We start from the raw sequence: 19,404 nt of genomic DNA, 5'->3' as shown, positions 1-19,404 counted from the left end.
GGGAGAGAAGATGAGGAATGCAGTAGTCACAGAAGATTCCATCGTGAGGGGAACAGACAGGAGGTTCTGTCAGCCTGCATGGTGTGTTGCCACCCAGGTGCTAGAGCACAGGATGTCTCAGATTGGGTGCAGAATATTCTGAAAGGAGAGAATGAATAGCCAGAAATCTTGGTGTACGTTGATACCAATGACATAGATAGGAAAAGGGAGGAGGCTCTGAAGAGAGAATTCAGAGAATTGAAAAGCAGGACCTCCAGGACAGTAATCTCAGGATTGCTGCCTGTGCCCATGCTAACGAGTGCAAGAATAGCATGATCAGGCATATTAATGCGTGGCTGAGAGACTGGTGTAGGGGGCAGGGCTTCAAGTTCCTGGATCATTGGGGCCTCTTCTGGGGGAGGTACAACCTGTACAAAAAGGACAGGTTAAACCTGAACCCAAAGGGGTCCAATATCATAGCAGGTAGGTTTACTTGAAGCAAGAGGAGGAGAGAGAAGAGGAAAAAAGCTCGGAGAGAAGCCATTTTTTGTAACTGATTGGGGCAAAGAGGCGAGACTGCGCAGGTGCATGACGTAGTGCGCCAAAGGTTTAAAAGAAAGACCGCCATATACAGCGGCCATCGTCGGAGGGGACTGAGGCAGAGTGGGAAGGCTTTGGCTCAATCAGGCTTTGGCGTGAACAGGCAGAGGCGAGGTTTGAACAGGGTACGAATGCACAAGCACGTGAAAGTCAGATCTGAGATCACTGGGCGAATTTAAAAAGTGAGCAGAGGACGAGCTTCGCTCCAAGTGAGGTAAGGCCGGGTAAGCTCCTTTAATTAATCTAATTAGATAAGGAGTAGGTAATGGAGGCAGCAGTTAGGGCAGTCGAATGTTCCGTTTGCAGTATGTGGGAAGTCAGGGCGAGCAGTTGTCCCTGATGACTACACCTGCAAAAGGTGCATCCAGCTGCAGCTCCTGACAAACCGTGTTAGGGAGCTGGAGCTGGATGAACTTCGGATCATTCGGGAGGCAGAGGCAGAAACAGACAGGAGTTTTAGGGAGATAGTCACCCTTAGGAGTCAGGAGACAGGTAGTTGGGTGACCGTCAGGAGAGGGAAGGGGAAGAGCAGAGCACCCCTGTGGCCATTCCCATCAACAATAAGTATACCGTTTTGGATACTGTTGGTGGGGATGACCTACCAGGGACAAGTTGCAGTGGTTGCGTCTCTGGCACCAAGTCTGGACCCTCAGCTCAGAAGGGAAGGAGGGAAAAGAGGAGAGCATTAGTGATAGGGGATTCAATAGTTAGGGGAGCAGATAGGAGGTTCTGTGCAAGAGATTGAGAATCCCGGATGGTCTGTTACCTCCCTGGTGCCAAGGTCTGCAATATCTCGGATCGAGTTCTCAGTATTCTCAAGAGGGAGGGTGAGCAGCTGGATGTCGTGGTCCATGTAGGGACCAATGACGTGGGTATGAAGAGTGAGGAGGTCCTGAAGGTGTGTTTAGGGAGCTAAGTGCCAAGTTGAAGGACAGGACCTCCAGGATAGTAATCTCAAGATTGCTACCAGTGCCACGTGCAGGTGGGTATAGAGATAGTAAGATAGTGCAGATCAACACGTGGCTGAAGACATGGTGCAGGACGGAGGGCTTCAGATATATAGATAATTGGGCAGTTTTCTAGGGAAAACTCTGGTTGATCTTTCATTGATCCTGTTGTAGTTACCATTCTAGAGATTTCCTGAGTACGCCCACGAGCAAATGAATCTCAGGGTTGTATATGGTAATATATATGTACTTCGGTGATAAAATTTACTTTGGACTTTCAATTATAACTGGAGACAAGAATCACAAAAATAAGAAAGAACTTATGCTGATGGTATGGTTGGTATCAGAATGCCAAGCAACAGCACACAAATGGGTGTTCACTCTATGGGAGATATATAATCAGCCCCTATGTTCTAACTTTTTTTTTTATGGACACCTAGAATTAAAAGTAAAAACAAAATCCTTAGCAGAACTGCAAACCTTTTTAGCTGACTGCACATCTAGAGGCAGTTTAGCTTTATAAATATTTCACTCTCTGTGTATATTATTATATTGAGAAATCATATAACTGATGAATATAATTTTATGTAACTGAAATGTAAGATTAGACAATAGGTGCAGAAGTAGATCATTCGGCCCTTCGAGCCTGCACTGCCATTCTGAGATCATGGCTGACCATCTACTATCAATACCCGGTTCCTGCCTTGTCCCCATATCCCTTGATTCCCCTATCCATAAAATACCTATCTAGCTCCTTCTTGAAAGCATCCAGAGAATTGGCTTCCACTGCCTTCCGAGGCAGTGCATTCCAGACCCCCACAACTCTCTGGGAGAAGAAGTTTTTCCTTAACTCTGTCCTAAATGACCTACCCCTTATTCTCAAACCATGCCCTCTGGTACTGGACTCTCCCAGCATCTGGAACATATTTCCTGCCTCTATCTTGTCCAATCCCTTAATAATCTTATATGTTGCAATCAGATCTCCTGTCAATCTCCTTAATTCCAGCGTGTACAAGCCCAGTCTCTCTAACCTCTCTGCATAAGACAGTCCGGACATCCCAGAAATTAACCTTATGAATCTACGCTGCACTTCCTCTACAGCCAGGATGTCCTTCCTTAACCCTGGAGACCAAAACTGTACACAATACTTCAGGTGTGGTCTCACCAGGGCCCTGTACAAATGCAAAAGGATTTCCTTGCTCTTGTACTCAATTCCCTTTGTAATAAAGGCCAACATTCCATTAGCCTTCTTCACTGCCTGCTGCACTTGCTCATTCACCTTCAGTGACTGATGAACAAGGACTCCTAGATCCCTTTGTATTTCTCTCTTACCTAACTCTACACCATTCAGATAATAATCTGCCTTCCTGTTCTTACTCCCAAAGTGGATAACCTCACACTTATTCACATTAAACGTCATCTGCCAAGTATCTGCCCACTCAGTCAGCCTATCCAAGTCACCCTGAATTCTCCTAACATCCTCATCACGTGTCACACTGCCACCCAGCTTAGTATCATCAGCAAACTTGCTGATGTTATTCTCAATGCCTTCATCTAAATCGTTGATGTAAATCATAAACAGCTGTGGTCCCAATACCGAGCCCTGTGGCACCCCACTAGTCACCACCTGCCAATCTGAGAAACACCCATTCACCGCTACCCTTTGCTTTCTATCTGCCAACCAGTTTTCTATCCATGTCAATATCTTCCCCCCAATGCCATGAGCTCTGATTTTACCCACCCATCTCCTATGTGGGACCTTATCAAATGCCTTCTGAAAATCGAGGTACACTACATCCACTGGATCTCCCTTGTCTAACTTCCTGGTTACATCCTCTTAAAAACTCCAATAGATTAGTCAAGAATGATTTGCCCTTGGTAAATCCATGCTGGCTCGGCCCAATCCTATCACTGCTATCTAGATATGCCACTATTTCATCTTTAATAATGGACTCTAGCATCTTCCCCACTACTGATGTTAGGCTGACAGGACAATAGTTCTCTATTTTCTCCCTCCCTCCTTTCTTAAAAAGTGGGATAACATTAGCCATTCTCCAATCCTCAGGAACTGATCCTGAATCTAAGGAACATTGGAAAATGATTACCAATGCATCCGCATTTTCCAGGGCCACCTCCTTTAGTACCCTAGGATGCCGACCATCTGGACCTGGGGATTTGTCAGCCTTCAGTCCCATCAGTCTACTCATCACCATTTCCTTCCTAATGTCAATCTGTTTCATTTCCTCTGTTACCCTATGTCCTTGGCCCATCCATACATCTGGGAGATTGCTTGTGTCTTTCCTAGTGAAGACAGATCTAAAGTACTTGTTAAATTCTTCTGCCATTTCTCTGTTTCCCATAATAATTTCACCCAATTCATTCTTCAAGGGCCCAACATTGTTCTTAACTATCTTCTTTCTCTTCACATACCTAAAAAAGCTTTTGCTATCCTCCTTTATATTCCTGGCTAGCTTGCGTTCGTACCTCATTTTTTCTCCCCGTATTGCCTTTTTAGTTAAGTTCTGTTGTTCCTTAAAAATTTCCCAATCATCTGTCCTCCCACTCACCTTAGCTCTGTCATACTTCCTTTTTTTTTAATGCTATGCAATCTCTGACTTCCATTGTCAACCACTGTGGCCCCTTTCCCCCCTTTGAATCCTTCCTTCTCCGGGGGATGCACCTTGTGCATTATTCCCAAGAATACCTGCCATTGCTGTTCCACTGTCTTTTCTGCTAGGATATCCGTCCATTTAACTTTGGCCAGCTCCTCCCTCATGGCTCCATAGTCTCCCCTGTTCAACTGCAACACTGACACCTCCGATCTGCCCTTATCCTTCTCAAATTGCAGATAAAAACTTATCATATTATGGTCACCACCTCCTAAAGGCTTCTTTACTTCAAGATCACTTATCAAATCCTGTTCATTACACAAGACTAAATCCAGAATAGCCTTGTCCCTGGTCGGCTCTCGTACAAGCTGTTCCAAGAATGCATCCCATAGGCACTCTACAAGCTCCCTATCCTGGGGTCCAGCACCAACCTGATTCTCCCAGTTCACTTGCATGTTGAAATCCCCCATAACTACTGCGACATTACCTTTGCCACATGCCAATGTTAACTCCCTGTTCAACTTGCACCCAAAATCCATGCTACTGTTTGGGGGCCTGTAGACAACACCCATTAGGGTCTTTTTGCCCTTACTGTTCCTCAGTTCTATCCACACAGACTCTATTTCTCCTGATCCTATGTCCCCCCTTGCAAAGGACTGAATCTCATTCCTCACCAACAGGGCCACCCCACCCCCTCTGCCCACATTTCTGTCCCTACGATAGCACGTATACCCTTGTACATTCATTTCCCAGGTCTGATCTCCCTGCAGCCATGTCTCCGTTATCCCAACAACATCATAGTTACCCATTCACACCTGAGCTTCAAGCTCATCCGCCTTATTTCTGACACTTCGTGCATTCAGATTCATAATTTTTAGCCCATTTCTCCTCTCTGTTTAAATCGCTGCCTATTGTGCTTAACCCAGCTCCCCAAACTCCCATCGGGCTATAAGCCCCTTGAATTTTGTTGTCCTTCCTAAATTTACTTATTCTTTCTGCACATTTAACTCCATGTTCCGTCAGACCATCCCTCTGTACATGTGTCCTCCTTATCACTTGTTCCACCTCACCTTTCTCTACTACACACTTAATATTCCAGAACCGTGTAGTCCCCACCTGTCCTTTACTCTTCATCTCGCTATCCTCTCTCACATTCTGGATCCCTGCCCCCTGCAAATTTAGTTTAAACCCCCCCGAGCAGCACTAGCATACTTTCCTGCAAGAATGTTAGTACCGCTCCAGTTCAGGTGTAAACTGTCCAGTTGGAACAGATCCCACCTTCCCTGGAACAAAGCCCAATTATCTAAAAACCTGAAGCCCTCCCTCCTGCATCATCCTCTCAGCCACATATTAATCTGTATAATCCTTCTGTTCCTTGCCTCACTCGCACATGGCACAGGTAGCAATCCTGAGATTGTTACCCTGGAGGTTCTGCCCTTCAGCTTCGCACCTAACTCCCTGAACTCACTATGCAGGACCCCCTCACTCATTCTACCCACGTCGTTGGTCCCTACATGGACCACAACATCTGGGTTCTTGCCCTCCCTCTCAAGAATAACTTGCACCCAATCTGAGATGTCCCGGACCCCAGCACCAGGGAGGCAACATAACATCCGAGACACCCGATCTTCCCCACAAAATCTTCTATCTGCCCCCCTGACTATAGAATCCCCTATCACTACCGCTCTCTTCTCCTCCCTCCTCCCCTTCCTAGTCGAGGGTCCAACCTCAGTGCCAGAGACAGGACCACTGCAACTTGTTCCTGGTAGGTCATCCCCACCAACAGTATACAAAACGGTATACTTATTGTTGATGGGAACGGCCACAGGGGTGCTCTGCTCTCTCTGTCGTCTCCCCCTGCCTCTCTTGACTGTCACCCATTTGCCTACCTCCTGTCTTTTCGGTGTGGCTACCTACCGATAACTCTTATCTATCTCTGTCCTTGGGCAAAGGGAGACAGCAATGTATAATCAGTAACCAGTTTACAAGACTCATTACAAACATCATTGTTGTGCATTAGTGGAAAATTTGTAATTAGGCCATTTGGCCCATCAAGTCCATTTAGTCCCATTTAGTAAACAAAATAGAGAGAGTACAGAGAAGATATACTAGGATGTTACCTCGGTTTCAGCACCTAAGTTACAGAGAAAGGTTGAATAAGTTAGGTCTTTATTCTCTGGAGCATAGAAGGTTGGGGGGGACTTGATAGAGGTATTTAAAATTATGAGGGGGATAGACAGTGTTGATGTTTTTAGGCTTTTTCCATTGAGAGTAGGGGAGATTCAAACAAGAGACACGAGTTGAGAGTTGGGGGCAAAAGTTTAGGGGTAACACAAGGGGGAATTTCTTTACTCAGAGAGTGGTAGCTATGTGGAATGAGCTTCCAGGAGAAGTGGTAGAGGCAGGTTTGATATTGTCATTTAAAGTAAAGTTGGATAGGTACATGGACAGGAAAGGAATGGAGGGTTATGGGCTGAGTGCAGGTCGGTGGGACTAGGTGAGAGTAAGCGTTCAGCACAGACTAGAAGGGCTGAGATGGCCTGTTTCCGTGCTGTAATTGTTATATGGTTATATGGGAAGGTTATATAAGATTTTAATTTTATTTTAATTTTCCACACATAGACTGGGAACCCACACTGTAAAAGAGATGGATGGTTTGGAGTTTGTAAAATGTGTGCAGGATAGTTTTTTGCAATACATAGAGGTACCAACTAGAGAAGGGGCAGTGTTGGATCTTCTGTTGGGGAATGAAATAGGTCAGGTGACAGAGGTATGTGTTGGAGAGCACTTCGGGTCCAGTGATCACAATGCCATAAGTTTCAATATAATTATGGAGAAGGATAAGACTGGACCCAGGGTTGAGATTTTTGATTGGAGAAAGGCTAACTTTGAGGAGATGTGAAAGGATTTAGAAGGAGTGGATTGGGACAATTTGTTTTATGGGAAGGATGTAATAGAGAAATGGAGGTCATTTAAAGGTGAAATTTTGAGGGTACAGAATCTTTATGTTCCTGTTAGGTTGAAAGGAAAGGTTAAAAGTTTGAGAGAGCCATGGTTTTCAAGGGATATTGGAAACTTGGTTAGGAAAAAGAGAGATATCTACAATAAATATAGGCAGCATGGAGTAAATGAGGTGCTCGAGGGATATAAAGAATGTAAGAAGAATCATAAGAAGAAATTAGAAAAGTTGAAGATACGAGGTTGCTTTGGCAAGTAAGGTGAAAATAAATCCAAAGGGTTTCTACAGTTATATTAATAGCAAAAGGATAGTGAGGGATAAAATTGGTCCCTTAGAGAATCAGAGTGGACAACTATGTGTGGAGACGAAAGAGATGGGGGAGATTTTGATCCATTTCTTTTCTTCGGTATTGTGTAAGGTAAGGGAAACAAGTAGGGAAGTTATGGAAACTATGACGATTAAAGAGGAGGAAATACTGGCGCTTTTAAGGAATGTAAAGGTGGGTAAATCTCCGGATCCTGACAAGACATACTCTAGGACCTTGAGGGAAGTTAGTGTAAAAATAGCAGGGGCTCTGACAGAAATGTTTCAAACATCATTAGAAACGGGGATGGTGCCGGAGGATTGGCGTATTGCTCATGCGGTTCCATTGTTTAAAAAGGGTTCTAAGAGTAAACCTAGCAATATAGGCCTGTCAGTTTGACGTCAGTGGTGGGTAAATTAATGGAAGGTATTCTTAGAGATGGTATATATAATTATCTGGATAGACGTGGAAGGTCATGTTTGACAAATGTTATTGAATTTTTTGAAGAGGTTACGAGGAAAGTTGACGAGGGTAAAGCAGTGGATGTTGTCTATATGGACTTCAGCAAGGCCTTTGACAAGGTTCCGCACGGGAGGTTAGTTAGGAAGGTTTAATTGTTAGGTATTAATATTGAAGTAGTAAAATGGATTCAGCAGTGGCTGGATGGGAGATGCCAGAGAGTAGTGGTGGATAACTGTATGTCAGGTTGGAGGCCGGTGACTAGTGGTGTGCCTCAGGGATCTGTACTGGGTCCAATGCTGTTTGTCATATGCATTAATGATCTGGATGATGGGGTGGTAAATTGGATTAGTAAATATTAGATTAGATTAGATTATGAGGACACTCAGACCTTGTTTATTGTCATTTAGAAAGTCATGCATGTATTAAGAAATGATACAATGTTCCTCCGGAGTGATATCACAAAATTAAAAAGGACAAACCAAAGACTCACACTGACAAATCCACATAATTATAGCATATAGTTACAGCAGTGCAAAACAATACCGTAATTTGATAAACGCAGACCATGGACGCGGTTTAAAAAGTTTCAAGTCCCAATCGACTCCAATTGTCCCGATATCAGGCAGCAAACGGGAGAATTCTCCCTGCTATAAACTTCCAGGCACTGACAATGCCTCGAAAGCACCCGACGACAGCAGACTCTGAGTCCGTCTGAAAACTTCGAGCCTCCAACCAGCCCCCCCGAGCACCATCCTCTGCTGAGCGCCTTCGACCTCGTCCCGGCTACCGAAACAAGCAAAGCCGAGGTCTCAGAGGACTTCTCCTCTGGAGATTCCGGACCACACAGTAGCAGCGTCAGTGAAGTCGGCATTTCAGAAGTTTCTCCAGATGTTCCTCCACGCTCTCACTTCTGCCTCCATCAAATCAGGATTGTGCACGGATTCCTACTTAACACGCAATGGATATCCATTCTCCAGAGAGGCCGCACACACTGCGTCGTGCCGCCATCTTCTCCCAGATGATGCAGATGATACTAATTAAGGTAGGTGGTGTTGTGGATAATGAAGTAGGCTTTCAGAGCTTGCAGAGAGATTTAGGCAAGTTAGAAGAGTGGGCTGAACGATGGCAGATGGAGTTTAATGCTGATAAGTGTGAGGTGCTACATTTTGGTAGGAATAATCCAAATAGGACATACATGGTAAATGGAAGGGCATTGAAGAATGCAATAGAACAGAGTGATCTAGGAATAAAGGAGCATAGATCCCTGAAGGTGGAATCTCATGTGGATAGGGTGGTGAAGAAAGCTTTTGGTATGCTGGCCTTTATAAATCAGAGCATTGAGTATAGGAGTTGGGATGTAATGTTAAAATTGTACAAGGCATTGGTGAGGCCAAATTTGAAGTATTGTGTACAGTTCTGGTCACCGAATTATAGGAAAGATGTCAACAAAATAGAGAGAGTACAGAGACGATTTACTAGAATGTTACCTGGATTTCAGCACCTAAATTAAAGGGAAAGATTGAACAAGTTAGGTCTTTATTCGCTGGAGCATAGAAGGTTGAGGGGGGACTTGATAGAGGTATTTAAAATTATGAGGGGGATTGATAGAGTTGACGTGGATAGGCTTTTTCCATTGAGAGTAGGGGAGATTCAAACAAGAGGACATGAGTTGAGAGTTAGGGGGCAAAAGTTTAGGGGTAACATGAGGGGGAATTTCTTTACTCAAGAGAGTGGTAGCTGTGTGGAATGAGCTTCCAGTAGAAGTGGTAGAGGCAGGTTCGGTATTGTCATTTAAAGTAAACTTGGATAGGTATATGGACAGGAAAGGAATGTAGGGTTATGGGCTGAGTGCGGATCAGTGGGACTAGGTGAGAGCAAGCATTCGGCATGGACTAGAAGGGCTGAGATGGTCTGTTTCCGTGCTGTAATTGTTATATGGTTATATAGCTTTTAGGGAGGGTTTTAAATAATTTGGCAAGGAAATGGGAACTGGAGTGATAGGGCTGTGGAAGGAGAAAAACAGCAATGTCAAAGGTAGTATGCAACAAAGAGGATAGAAAGGACAGGCAGGAGATGAGGCATAATCACAGCCAGTGGGATGATTTACAACATAAAGTAACAAATACTGGACTGAAAGTGTTATACTTGAATGCATGCAGCATAAGAAATAAAATGGACGGTCTTGAAATTCAGCTAAAGATTAGTAAGAACGATGTTTCGGCCATCTCTGAAACTTGGCGAAAGGATGGCTGCCATTGGGAGCTGAACGTCCAAGGTAAAAGACACACAATACAGGCCCTTCGGCCCGCAATACTGTGCTGAACATATACTTACTTTAGCAATTACCTAGGGTTGCCCATAGCCCTCTGCACTCCATGTGCCTGTTCAGGAGTCTCTTAAAAGACCCTATCATATCGGCCTCCACCACCGTTGCCGGCAGCCCATTCCACACACTCATCACTCTCTGCAGAAAAAAAGACTTACCCCTAACTTCTCCTCTGTACCTACTTCCAAACACCTTAAAACTCTGCCCTCTCGTGTTAGCCATTTTGGCCCTGGGGAAAAAAGCCTCTGACTATCCACATGATCAATGTCTCTCATCATCTTATACACCTCTATCAGGTCACCTCTCCTCCTCCATTGTTCCAAGGAGAAAAGGCCAAGTTCACTCAACCTATTCTCATTGTCTCACCTTGCTGTGCCACCTGACCTCTGCGATTGGATTTACAGATAGGTGCAGGAGCAGGTAGTGTTCAGAAAACAAAGCCTGCAGAGAGATCGTTTAGGGGAATGGGCAAAGAAGTGACAAATGAAATACAATGTTGCAAAGTGTATGGTCATGCACTTTGGTGGAAGAAATAAACAAGCAGACTTATTTAGATGGGGAGAGATGGGCAGGGATTCAGATTTCTTAATCATTGGGACCTCTTTTGGGGCAGGTGTGACCTGTACAAAAAGGATGGGTTGCACTTGAATCCTAGGGGGACCAATATCCTGGCGGGGAGGTTTGCTAAGGCTACTGGAGAGAGTTTAAACTAGAATTGTTGGGGGGTGGGAACCGAACTGAAGAGAATGGGGAAGAGGAGGTTGGCTCACAAATAGAGAAAGCTTGTAGACAATGCGAAAGGGAGGATAGGCAGGTGACAGAGAAGGGACGCACTCGGATGGACGGCTTGAGATGTGTCTATTTTAACGCAAGGAGTATTGTGAACAAAGCAAATAAGATTAGAGCGTGGATCAGTTATTGGAGCTATGATGTGGTGGCCATTACAGAGATTGTATTAGATGTTTCAGGAAGGACAGGGAGGGGGGCAAAAGAGGTGGGGGAGTGACACTGTTGATCAGAGATAGTGTCATGGCTGCAGAAAAGGTGGATGCCATGAAGGGATTCTCTACAGAGTCTCTGTGGGTGCAGGTTAGGAACAGGAAGGAGTCAATAACTTTACTGGGTTTTTTTTTTACAGGCCGCCCAATAGTAAAAGAGATATCAAGGAGCAGATAGAGAAACAGATCCTGGAAAGGTATAATAACCAGAGTTATCATGATGGGAGATTTTAATTTGCCAAATAGTGATTGGCATCCCCCTAGAGCAAGAGGTTTAGATGGGGTGGAATTTGTTATGAGAGTTCAGGAAGGTTTCTTGACACAATATGTAGATAAGCCTACAAGAGGAGAGACTGTACTTGATTTGGAATTGGTAAATGAACCTGGTCAGGTGTCAGATCTCTCAGTGGGAGAGCATTTTGGAGTTAGTGATTATAATTCCTTTATAGTGATATAATTATATAGTGATATAATCTCCTTTACAATAGCATTAGACTTAGGAACAGACAAGTTAGAAAAGTGTTTAATTGGAGTAAGGGGAATTATGAGGCTATCAGGCAGGAAATTAGAAGCTTAAATTGGAAAGATGTTCTCAGGGAAAAGTATGGAAGAAACGTGGCAAATGTTCAGGGGGTATTTGTGTGGAGTTCTGTACAGGTACGTTCCAATGCGACAGGGAAGTTCTGGTAGGGTACAGGAACCGTGGTGTACAAAGTCTACAATAAATCTAATCAAGAAGAAAAGCTTACAAAAGGTTCAGAGAGCTAGGTAATGTTAGAGATCAAGAAGATTATAATGCTAACAGGAAGGAGGTTAAGAAGGAAATTAGGAGAGCCAAAAAGGGTCCATGAGAAGGCCTTGGCAGGCAGGATTAAGGAAAACCCCAAGGCATTCTACAAGTATGTGAAGAGCAAGAGGTAAAACGTGAAAAAATAGGACCTATCAAGTGTGACAGTGGGAAAGTGCATCTGGAAGTGGAGGAAATTGCACAGGTACTTAATGAATACTGTACTTCAGTATTCATTATGGAAAAGGATCTTGTTGATTGTACTGATGACTTGTAGCAGACTGAAAAGCTTGAGCATGTTGATATTAAGAAAGAGGATGTGCTGGAGCTTTTGGAAAGCATCAAGTTGGATAAGTCACTGGCACCAGATGAGATGTACCCCAAGTTACTGTGGGAGGCGAGGAAGGAGATTGCTGGGCCTCTGGCGAAAATCTTTGCATCACCAATGGGGATGGGAGAGGTTCTGCAGGATTGGAGGGTTCTGGATGTTGTTCCTTTATTCAAGAAAGAGAGTAGAGATAACCCAGGAAATTATAGACCAGTGAGTCTTACCTCAGTGGTTGGTAAGTTGATGGAGAAGATCCTGAGAGGCAGGATTTATGAACATTTAGAGAGGTAGAATATGATTAGGAATAGTCAGCATGGCTTTGTCAAGGGCAGGTCGTGCCTTACGAGCCTGACTGAATTTTTTGAGGATGTGACTAAACACATTGATGAAGGAAGATCAGTAGAGATAGTGTATATGGATTTGATAATGCAAGGCATTTGATAAGGTACCCCACGCAAGGCTTATTGAGAAAGTAAGGAGGCATGGGATCTAAGGTGACATTGCTATACAGATCCAGACCTGGTTTGCCCACAGAAAGCAAAGAGTGGTTGTAGACAGGTCATATTCTGCATGGAGGTCAGTGAGCAGTGGTGTGCCTCAGGAATCTGTTCCGGGACCCTTACTCTTCGTGATTTTTATAAATGACCTGGTTGAGGAAGTGGAGGGATGGGGTTAGTAAGTTTGCTAATGACACAAAGGTTGGAGGTGTTGTGGATAGTGTGGAGGGCTATCAGAGGTTATAGCGGGTCAATGATAGGATGCAAACCTGAGCTGAGAAGTGGCAGATGGAGTTCAACCTAGATAAGTGTGAGGTGGTTCATTGTGGTAGGTCAAATATGAAGGCAGAATATAGTATTAATGGTAAAACTCTTGGCAGTGTGGAGGATCAGAGGGATCTTGGGGTCCGAGTCCATAGGACGCTCAAAGCAGCTGCACAGGTTGACTCTGTGGTTAAGAACGTGTACTGTGTATTGGCCTTCATCAATTGTGGAATTGAATTTAGAAGCCAAGAATTCATGTTGCAGCTATATAGGATGCTGGTCAGACCCCACTTGGAGTACTATGCTCAGTTCTAGTCACCTCTTTACAGGAAGGATGTGGAAGCCATAGAGAGGGTGCAGAGGAGATTTACAAGGATGTTGCCTGGATTTGGGAGCATGCCTTATGAGAAATAGGTTGAGTAAACTCTGCCTTTTCTCCTTGGAGTGACAGAGGATGAGAGGTGACCTGATAGAGGTATATAAGATGATGAGAGGCATTGATCGTGTAGATAGTCAGAGGCTTTTTCCCAGGGCTGAAATGGTTGCCACAAGAGGACAAAGGTTTAAGGTGCTGGGGAGTAGGTACAGAGGAGATGTTAGGGGTATATATTTTTTTTACTCAGAGAGTGGTGAGTGCGTGGAATGGGCTGCCGGCAATGGTGGTGGAGGCTAATACAATAGGGACATTTGGATAGGGTCATGGATCTTAGAAAAATAGAGGGCTATGGGTAAGTCTAGCAATTTCTAAGACAGGTTCAGCACAACTTTGTGGGCCAAAGGGCCTGTATTGTGCTGTTGTTTTCTATGTTAAACTGCAGAGATGCAAAGGGACTTGAGAGCTCTTATGCAGGATACCCTAAAGGTTAACCTCCAGGTTGAATCTTTGGCGAAGAAGGTAAATGCAATGTTGGCATTCATTTCTAGAGGTTGTAGAATACAAGCACAGGGACATGCTGTTGAGGCTCTATAGGGCAGTCGTGAGACGACACTTGGTGTATTGTGTGCAGTTTTAGCCTCCTTATTTTAGAAAGGATATATTGACTTTGGAGAGGGTTCAGAGAAGATTTATAAAAATGAATGCAGGAATTAAAGGGTTACCATGTGAGGAACATCTGGCAGCTATTAAGCTGTATTCCCTGGAGTTCAGGAGAAGGGGGGGGGGGTGGAATCTCTTAGAAACATTCAGAATGTTAAAAGGACTGAACAGATTAGATATGGCAAAGTTATTTCCCATGGTAGGGGAGTCTAGGACAAGAGGGCAAGATTCAGGGTTGAAGTATGTCCATTTAGAACAGAGATGCGGAGAAATTACTTTAGCTAGAGGGTGGAAAATCTGTGGAATTTCTTGCCACAAGCTGCTGTGGAGGCCAAATCATCGGGAGCATTAAAGGCAAAGAAAGATAGGTTCTTGATTAGCCAGGGCATCAAACACTATGGGGAGAAGGCAGGGGTATGGGGATGGCTGGAAGAATTGGATCAGCCCATGATTGAATGGCAGAGCAGACTTGATGGGCCAAATGGCCTACTTCTGCTCCAATATCTTATGGTCTTGAAATTATTTTTTCCCTCTTCCTCCTCCGGTACAAAGGTTTTCATTACAATTTTGTGCTTTAGTTACTAAAAGCTCTGCAATATTTGGTTTGAAAGAATATATTTGAGAGCAATTTGTTATATTTGTAATCGTAGCCTGTAGGTAGCAAATTGGTACAATTTAAGGGAAAATAAATGATTATAGGCAAGCGAAAAATCTCAATTTAGACACTGATGAATTCAGACAAGGGAATAAAAGCTGAGTGGGTGAATCATCTTCTGAAGGTGTCCCGTGATAAGGAAGCATTCTCAGTGACTGTTCAAATTGATTTAGTTGCCTTACCTGGTATCTTGATATCTCTATGAACCAGTTATTTAAATAAAGCATTAAAGTCGATGGAAAACACTTGTACAAATATGTAGCTGTGGAAAAGCCCTACGGCTTAAATAAACATTATCTGTGGCCCTTCTCTAATCAATATAATTTGATAGTGAAACCTACTGAATATTGAAAAGCCTAGATAGAGTGAATGTGAAGCGCATGTTTCCTGTAGTGGCACTCAGTGGGCCGAATGGCCTACTTCTGCTCCTGTATTTTAAGGTCTTAACATACAAAAAACTGAGGTGCAAAGGGACTTGGGAGTCCTTGTGCAGGATTCCCTAAAGTTTAATCTAAAGAGGAAGGCAAATCCAATGTTAGCATTCCAGTAGACTACAATGTAAAACAATGTAACCTTGAGACTTTATAAAGCACTGGTGAGGCCTCACTTGGAACATGGTGAGCAGTTTTGGACAATGTACCTTAGAAAGGATGTGCTAAAACTGGAGAGGGCTCAAAGGAGGTTCACCAAAATGATGCCAGGATTGAATGGCTCATCATATGACAACCATTTGATGGCTCTGGGCCCGCATTCACTAGAATTCAGAAGAACAAAGGGTGACCTTGTTGAAGCTTATCAAATGGTGAAAGGCCTTGATAGAGTGGATGTGGGGAGGATGTTTCCTGTGGCGCAAGAGTCAAAAACAAGAGGATACAGTCTCAGAATAGAGGGACATCCCTTTAGAATGAGGAATTTATGAGGAATTTAGAATGAGGAATTTCTTTAGCCAGAGTGGTGTGGAATTCTTTGCCACGGGCAGTTGTGGAGGCCGGCTTTTAATTCTGCTCATTTCTTAAGGTCTAAATATACTAGATCGCCTGGAACCCCTTTATAAATGACAAATCTCAATTTGTATGGAGATGTGACCAAACATTGTTTCCATCAAACCATAATGACGAGGTTGACTAGTGGGGTACCGCAAGGCTCAGTGCTGGAACCCCAGTTGTTTACAATATATATGAATGATTTAGATGAGGAAATTAAATGCAGCATCTCAAAGTTTGCGGATGACACGAAGCTGGGCAGCGGTGTTAGCCGTGAGGAGGATGCCAAGAGGATGCAGGGTGACTTGGATAGGTTAGGTGAGTGGGCAAATTCATGGCAGATGCAATTTAATGTAGATAAATGTGAGGTTATCCACTTTGGTTGCAAGAACAGGAAAACAGATTATTATCTGAACGGTGGCCGATTAGGAAAAGGGGAGGTGCAACGAGACCTGGGTGTCATTGTACACCAGTCATTGAAAGTGGGCATGCAGGTACAGCAGGTGGTGAAAAAAGCAAATGGTATGTTGGTCTTCATAGCAAGAGGATTCGAGTACAGGAGCAGGGAGGTTCTACTGCAGTTGTAAAAGGCCTTGGTGAGACCACAGCTGGAGTATTATGTGCAGTTTTGGTCCCCTAATCTGAGGAAAGACATTCTTGCCATAGAGGGAGTACAAAGAAGGTTCACCAGATTGATTCCTGGGATGGCAGGACTTCCATATGAAGAAAGACTAGATCGACTAGGCATATACTCGCTGGAATTTAGAAGATTGAGGGGGGATCTTATTGAAACGTATAAAATTCTAAAGGGATTGAACAGGTTAGATGCAGGAAGATCGTTTCCAACGTTGGGGAAGTCCAGAACGAGGAGTCACAGTTTAAGGATAACCATATAACCATATAACAATCACAGCACGGAAACAGGCCATTCCGGCCCTCCTAGTCCGTGCCGAACTCTTAATCTCACCTAGTCCCACCTACCCGCACTCAGCCCATAACCCTCCACTCCTTTCCTGTCCATATACCTATCCAATTTTACCTTAAATGACACAACTGAACTGGCCTCTACTACTTCTACAGGAAGCTCATTCCACACAGCTATCACTCTCTGAGTAAAGAAATACCCCCTCGTGTTTCCCTTAAACTTTTGCCCCCTAACTCTCAAATCATGTCCTCTCGTTTGAATCTCCCCTACTCTCAATGGAAACAGCCTATTCACGTCAACTCTATCTATCCCTCTCAACATTTTAAATACCTCGATCAAATCCCCCCTCAACCTTCTACGCTCCAATGAATAGAGACCTAACTTGTTCAACCTTTCTCTGTAACTTAAATGCTGAAACCCAGGTAACATCCTAGTAAATCGTCTCTGCACTCTCTCTAATTTATTGATATCTTTCCTATAATTCGGTGACCAGAACTGTACACAATATTCCAAATTTGGCCTTACCAATGCCTTGTACAATTTTAACATTGCATCCCAACTTCTGTACTCAATGCTCTGATTTATAAAGGCCAGCGTTCCAAAAGCCTTCTTCACCACCCTATCTACATGAGACTCCACCTTCAGGGAACTATGCACTGTTATTCCTAGATCTCTCTGTTCCACTGCATTCCTCAATGCCCTACCATTTACCCTGTATGTTCTATTTGGATTATTCCTGCCAAAATGTAGAACCTCACACTTCTCAGCATTAAACTCCATCTGCCAACGTTCAGCCCATTCTTCTAACAGGCATAAATCTCCCTGCAAGCTTTGAAAACCCACCTCATTATCCACAACACCTCCTACCTTAGTATCATCAGCATACTTACTAATCCAATTTACCACCCCATCATCCAGATCATTTATGTATATTACAAACAACATTGGGCCCAAAACAGACACCCCGCTAGTCACCGGCCTCCATCCCGATAAACAATTATCCACCACTACTCTCTGGCATCTCCCATCTAGCCACTGTTGAATCCATTTTATTACTCCAGCATTAATACCTAACGACTGAACCTTCTTAACTAACCTTCCATGTGGAACTTTGTCAAAGGCCTTGCTGAAGTCCATATAGACTACATCCACTGCCTTACCCTCGTCAACATTCCTCATAACTACTTCAAAAAATTCAATAAGGTTTGTCAAACATGACCTTCCACGCACAAATCCATGCTGGCTACTCCTAATCAGATCCTGTCTATCCAGATAATTATAAATACTATCTCTAAGAATACTTTCCATTAATTTACCCACCACTGATGTCAAACTGACAGGTCTATAATTGCCAGGCTTACTTCTAGAACCCTTTTTAAACAATGGAACCACATGAGCAATACGCCAATCCTCCAGCACAATCCCCGTTTCTAATGACATCTGAAAGATCTCCGTCAGAGCTCCTGCTATCTCGACACAAACTTCCCTCAAGGTCCTGGGGAATATCCGGTCAGGACCCGGAGATTTATCCACTTTTAAATTTCTTAAAAGTGCCAGTACTTCCACCTCTTTAATTGTCATAGGTTCCATAACTTCCTTACTTGTTTCCCACACCTTACACCATTCAATATCCTTCTCCTTAGTGAATACCGAAGAGAAGAAATCGTTCAAAATCTCTCCCATCTCCCTCGGCTCCACACATAGCTGACCACCCTGATTCTCTAAGGGACCAATTTTATCCCTCACTATCCTCTTGCTTTTAATATAACTGTAGAAGCCTTTTGGATTTACTTCCACCTTATTTGCCAAACCAAACTCGTAACTTCGTTTAGCTTTTCTAATCTCTTTCTTAATTTTCCTTTTACATTCTTTATATTCCTCGAGCAATTCCTTTACTCCATGCTGCCTATATCTATTGTAGACATCCCTCTTTTTTCGAACCAAGTTTCTAATATCCCTTGAAAACCATGGCACTTTCAAACCTTTAACCTTTCCTTTCAACCTAACAGGAAGATTCTGTACCCTCATAATTTCACCCTTAAATGACCTCCATTTCTCTATTACATCCTTCCCATAAAACAACTTGACCCAATCCACTCTCTCTAAATCCCTGCGCATCTCCTCAAAGTTAGCCTTTCTCCAATCAAAAATCTCAACTCTAGGTCCAGTCCTGTCCTTCTCCATAATTATATTGAAGCTAATGCTATTGTGATCACTGGACCTGAAGTGCTCCCCAACACATACATCTGTCAGCTGACCTATCGCATTCCCTAACAGGAGATCCAACACTGCCCCATCTCTAGTCGGTACTTCTATGTATTGTTGCAAAAAACTATCCTGCACACATTTCACAAACTCTAAACCATCCAGCCCTTTTACAGAATGAGCTTCCCAATCTATGTGTGGAAAATTAAAATCTCCCACAATCACCACCTTGTGTTTACTACAAATATCTGCTATCTCCTTACACATTTGCTCTTCCAACTCACGCTCCCCATTAGGTGGCCTATAATACACTCCTATCAGTGTTACTACACCTTTCCCATTCCTCAATTCCACCCAAATAGCCTCCCTAGAGGAGCTCTGTAATCTATCCTTCCAAAGCACCGCCATAAGATTTTCTCGGACAAGCAATGCAACACCTCCTCCTCTGGCCCCTCCTACTCTATCACACCTGAAGCAACTAAATCCAGGAATATTTAGTTGCCAATAACACCCTTCCTGCAACCATGTTTCACTAATAGC

The 19,404-nt window shown here is 43.7% G+C and overlaps 1 protein-coding gene across 4 annotated transcripts in view; it reads right to left on the bottom strand.

Moving 5' to 3' along the window:
- smarcc1a (SWI/SNF related BAF chromatin remodeling complex subunit C1a) overlaps positions 1-19,404 on the bottom strand; it is a 286,601-nt gene that overhangs the window by 115,637 nt on the left and 151,560 nt on the right. The gene's annotated exons all lie outside the window — the stretch shown is intronic.

This window comes from Hemitrygon akajei, chromosome 1 (genome assembly GCF_048418815.1).
Source record: "Hemitrygon akajei chromosome 1, sHemAka1.3, whole genome shotgun sequence".
In the NCBI taxonomy this organism is placed as follows: Eukaryota; Metazoa; Chordata; class Chondrichthyes; order Myliobatiformes; family Dasyatidae; genus Hemitrygon; species Hemitrygon akajei.
The sequence above is the reverse complement of the archived record's forward strand: the minus strand, read 5'-3'. Positions and strand labels throughout refer to the sequence as shown.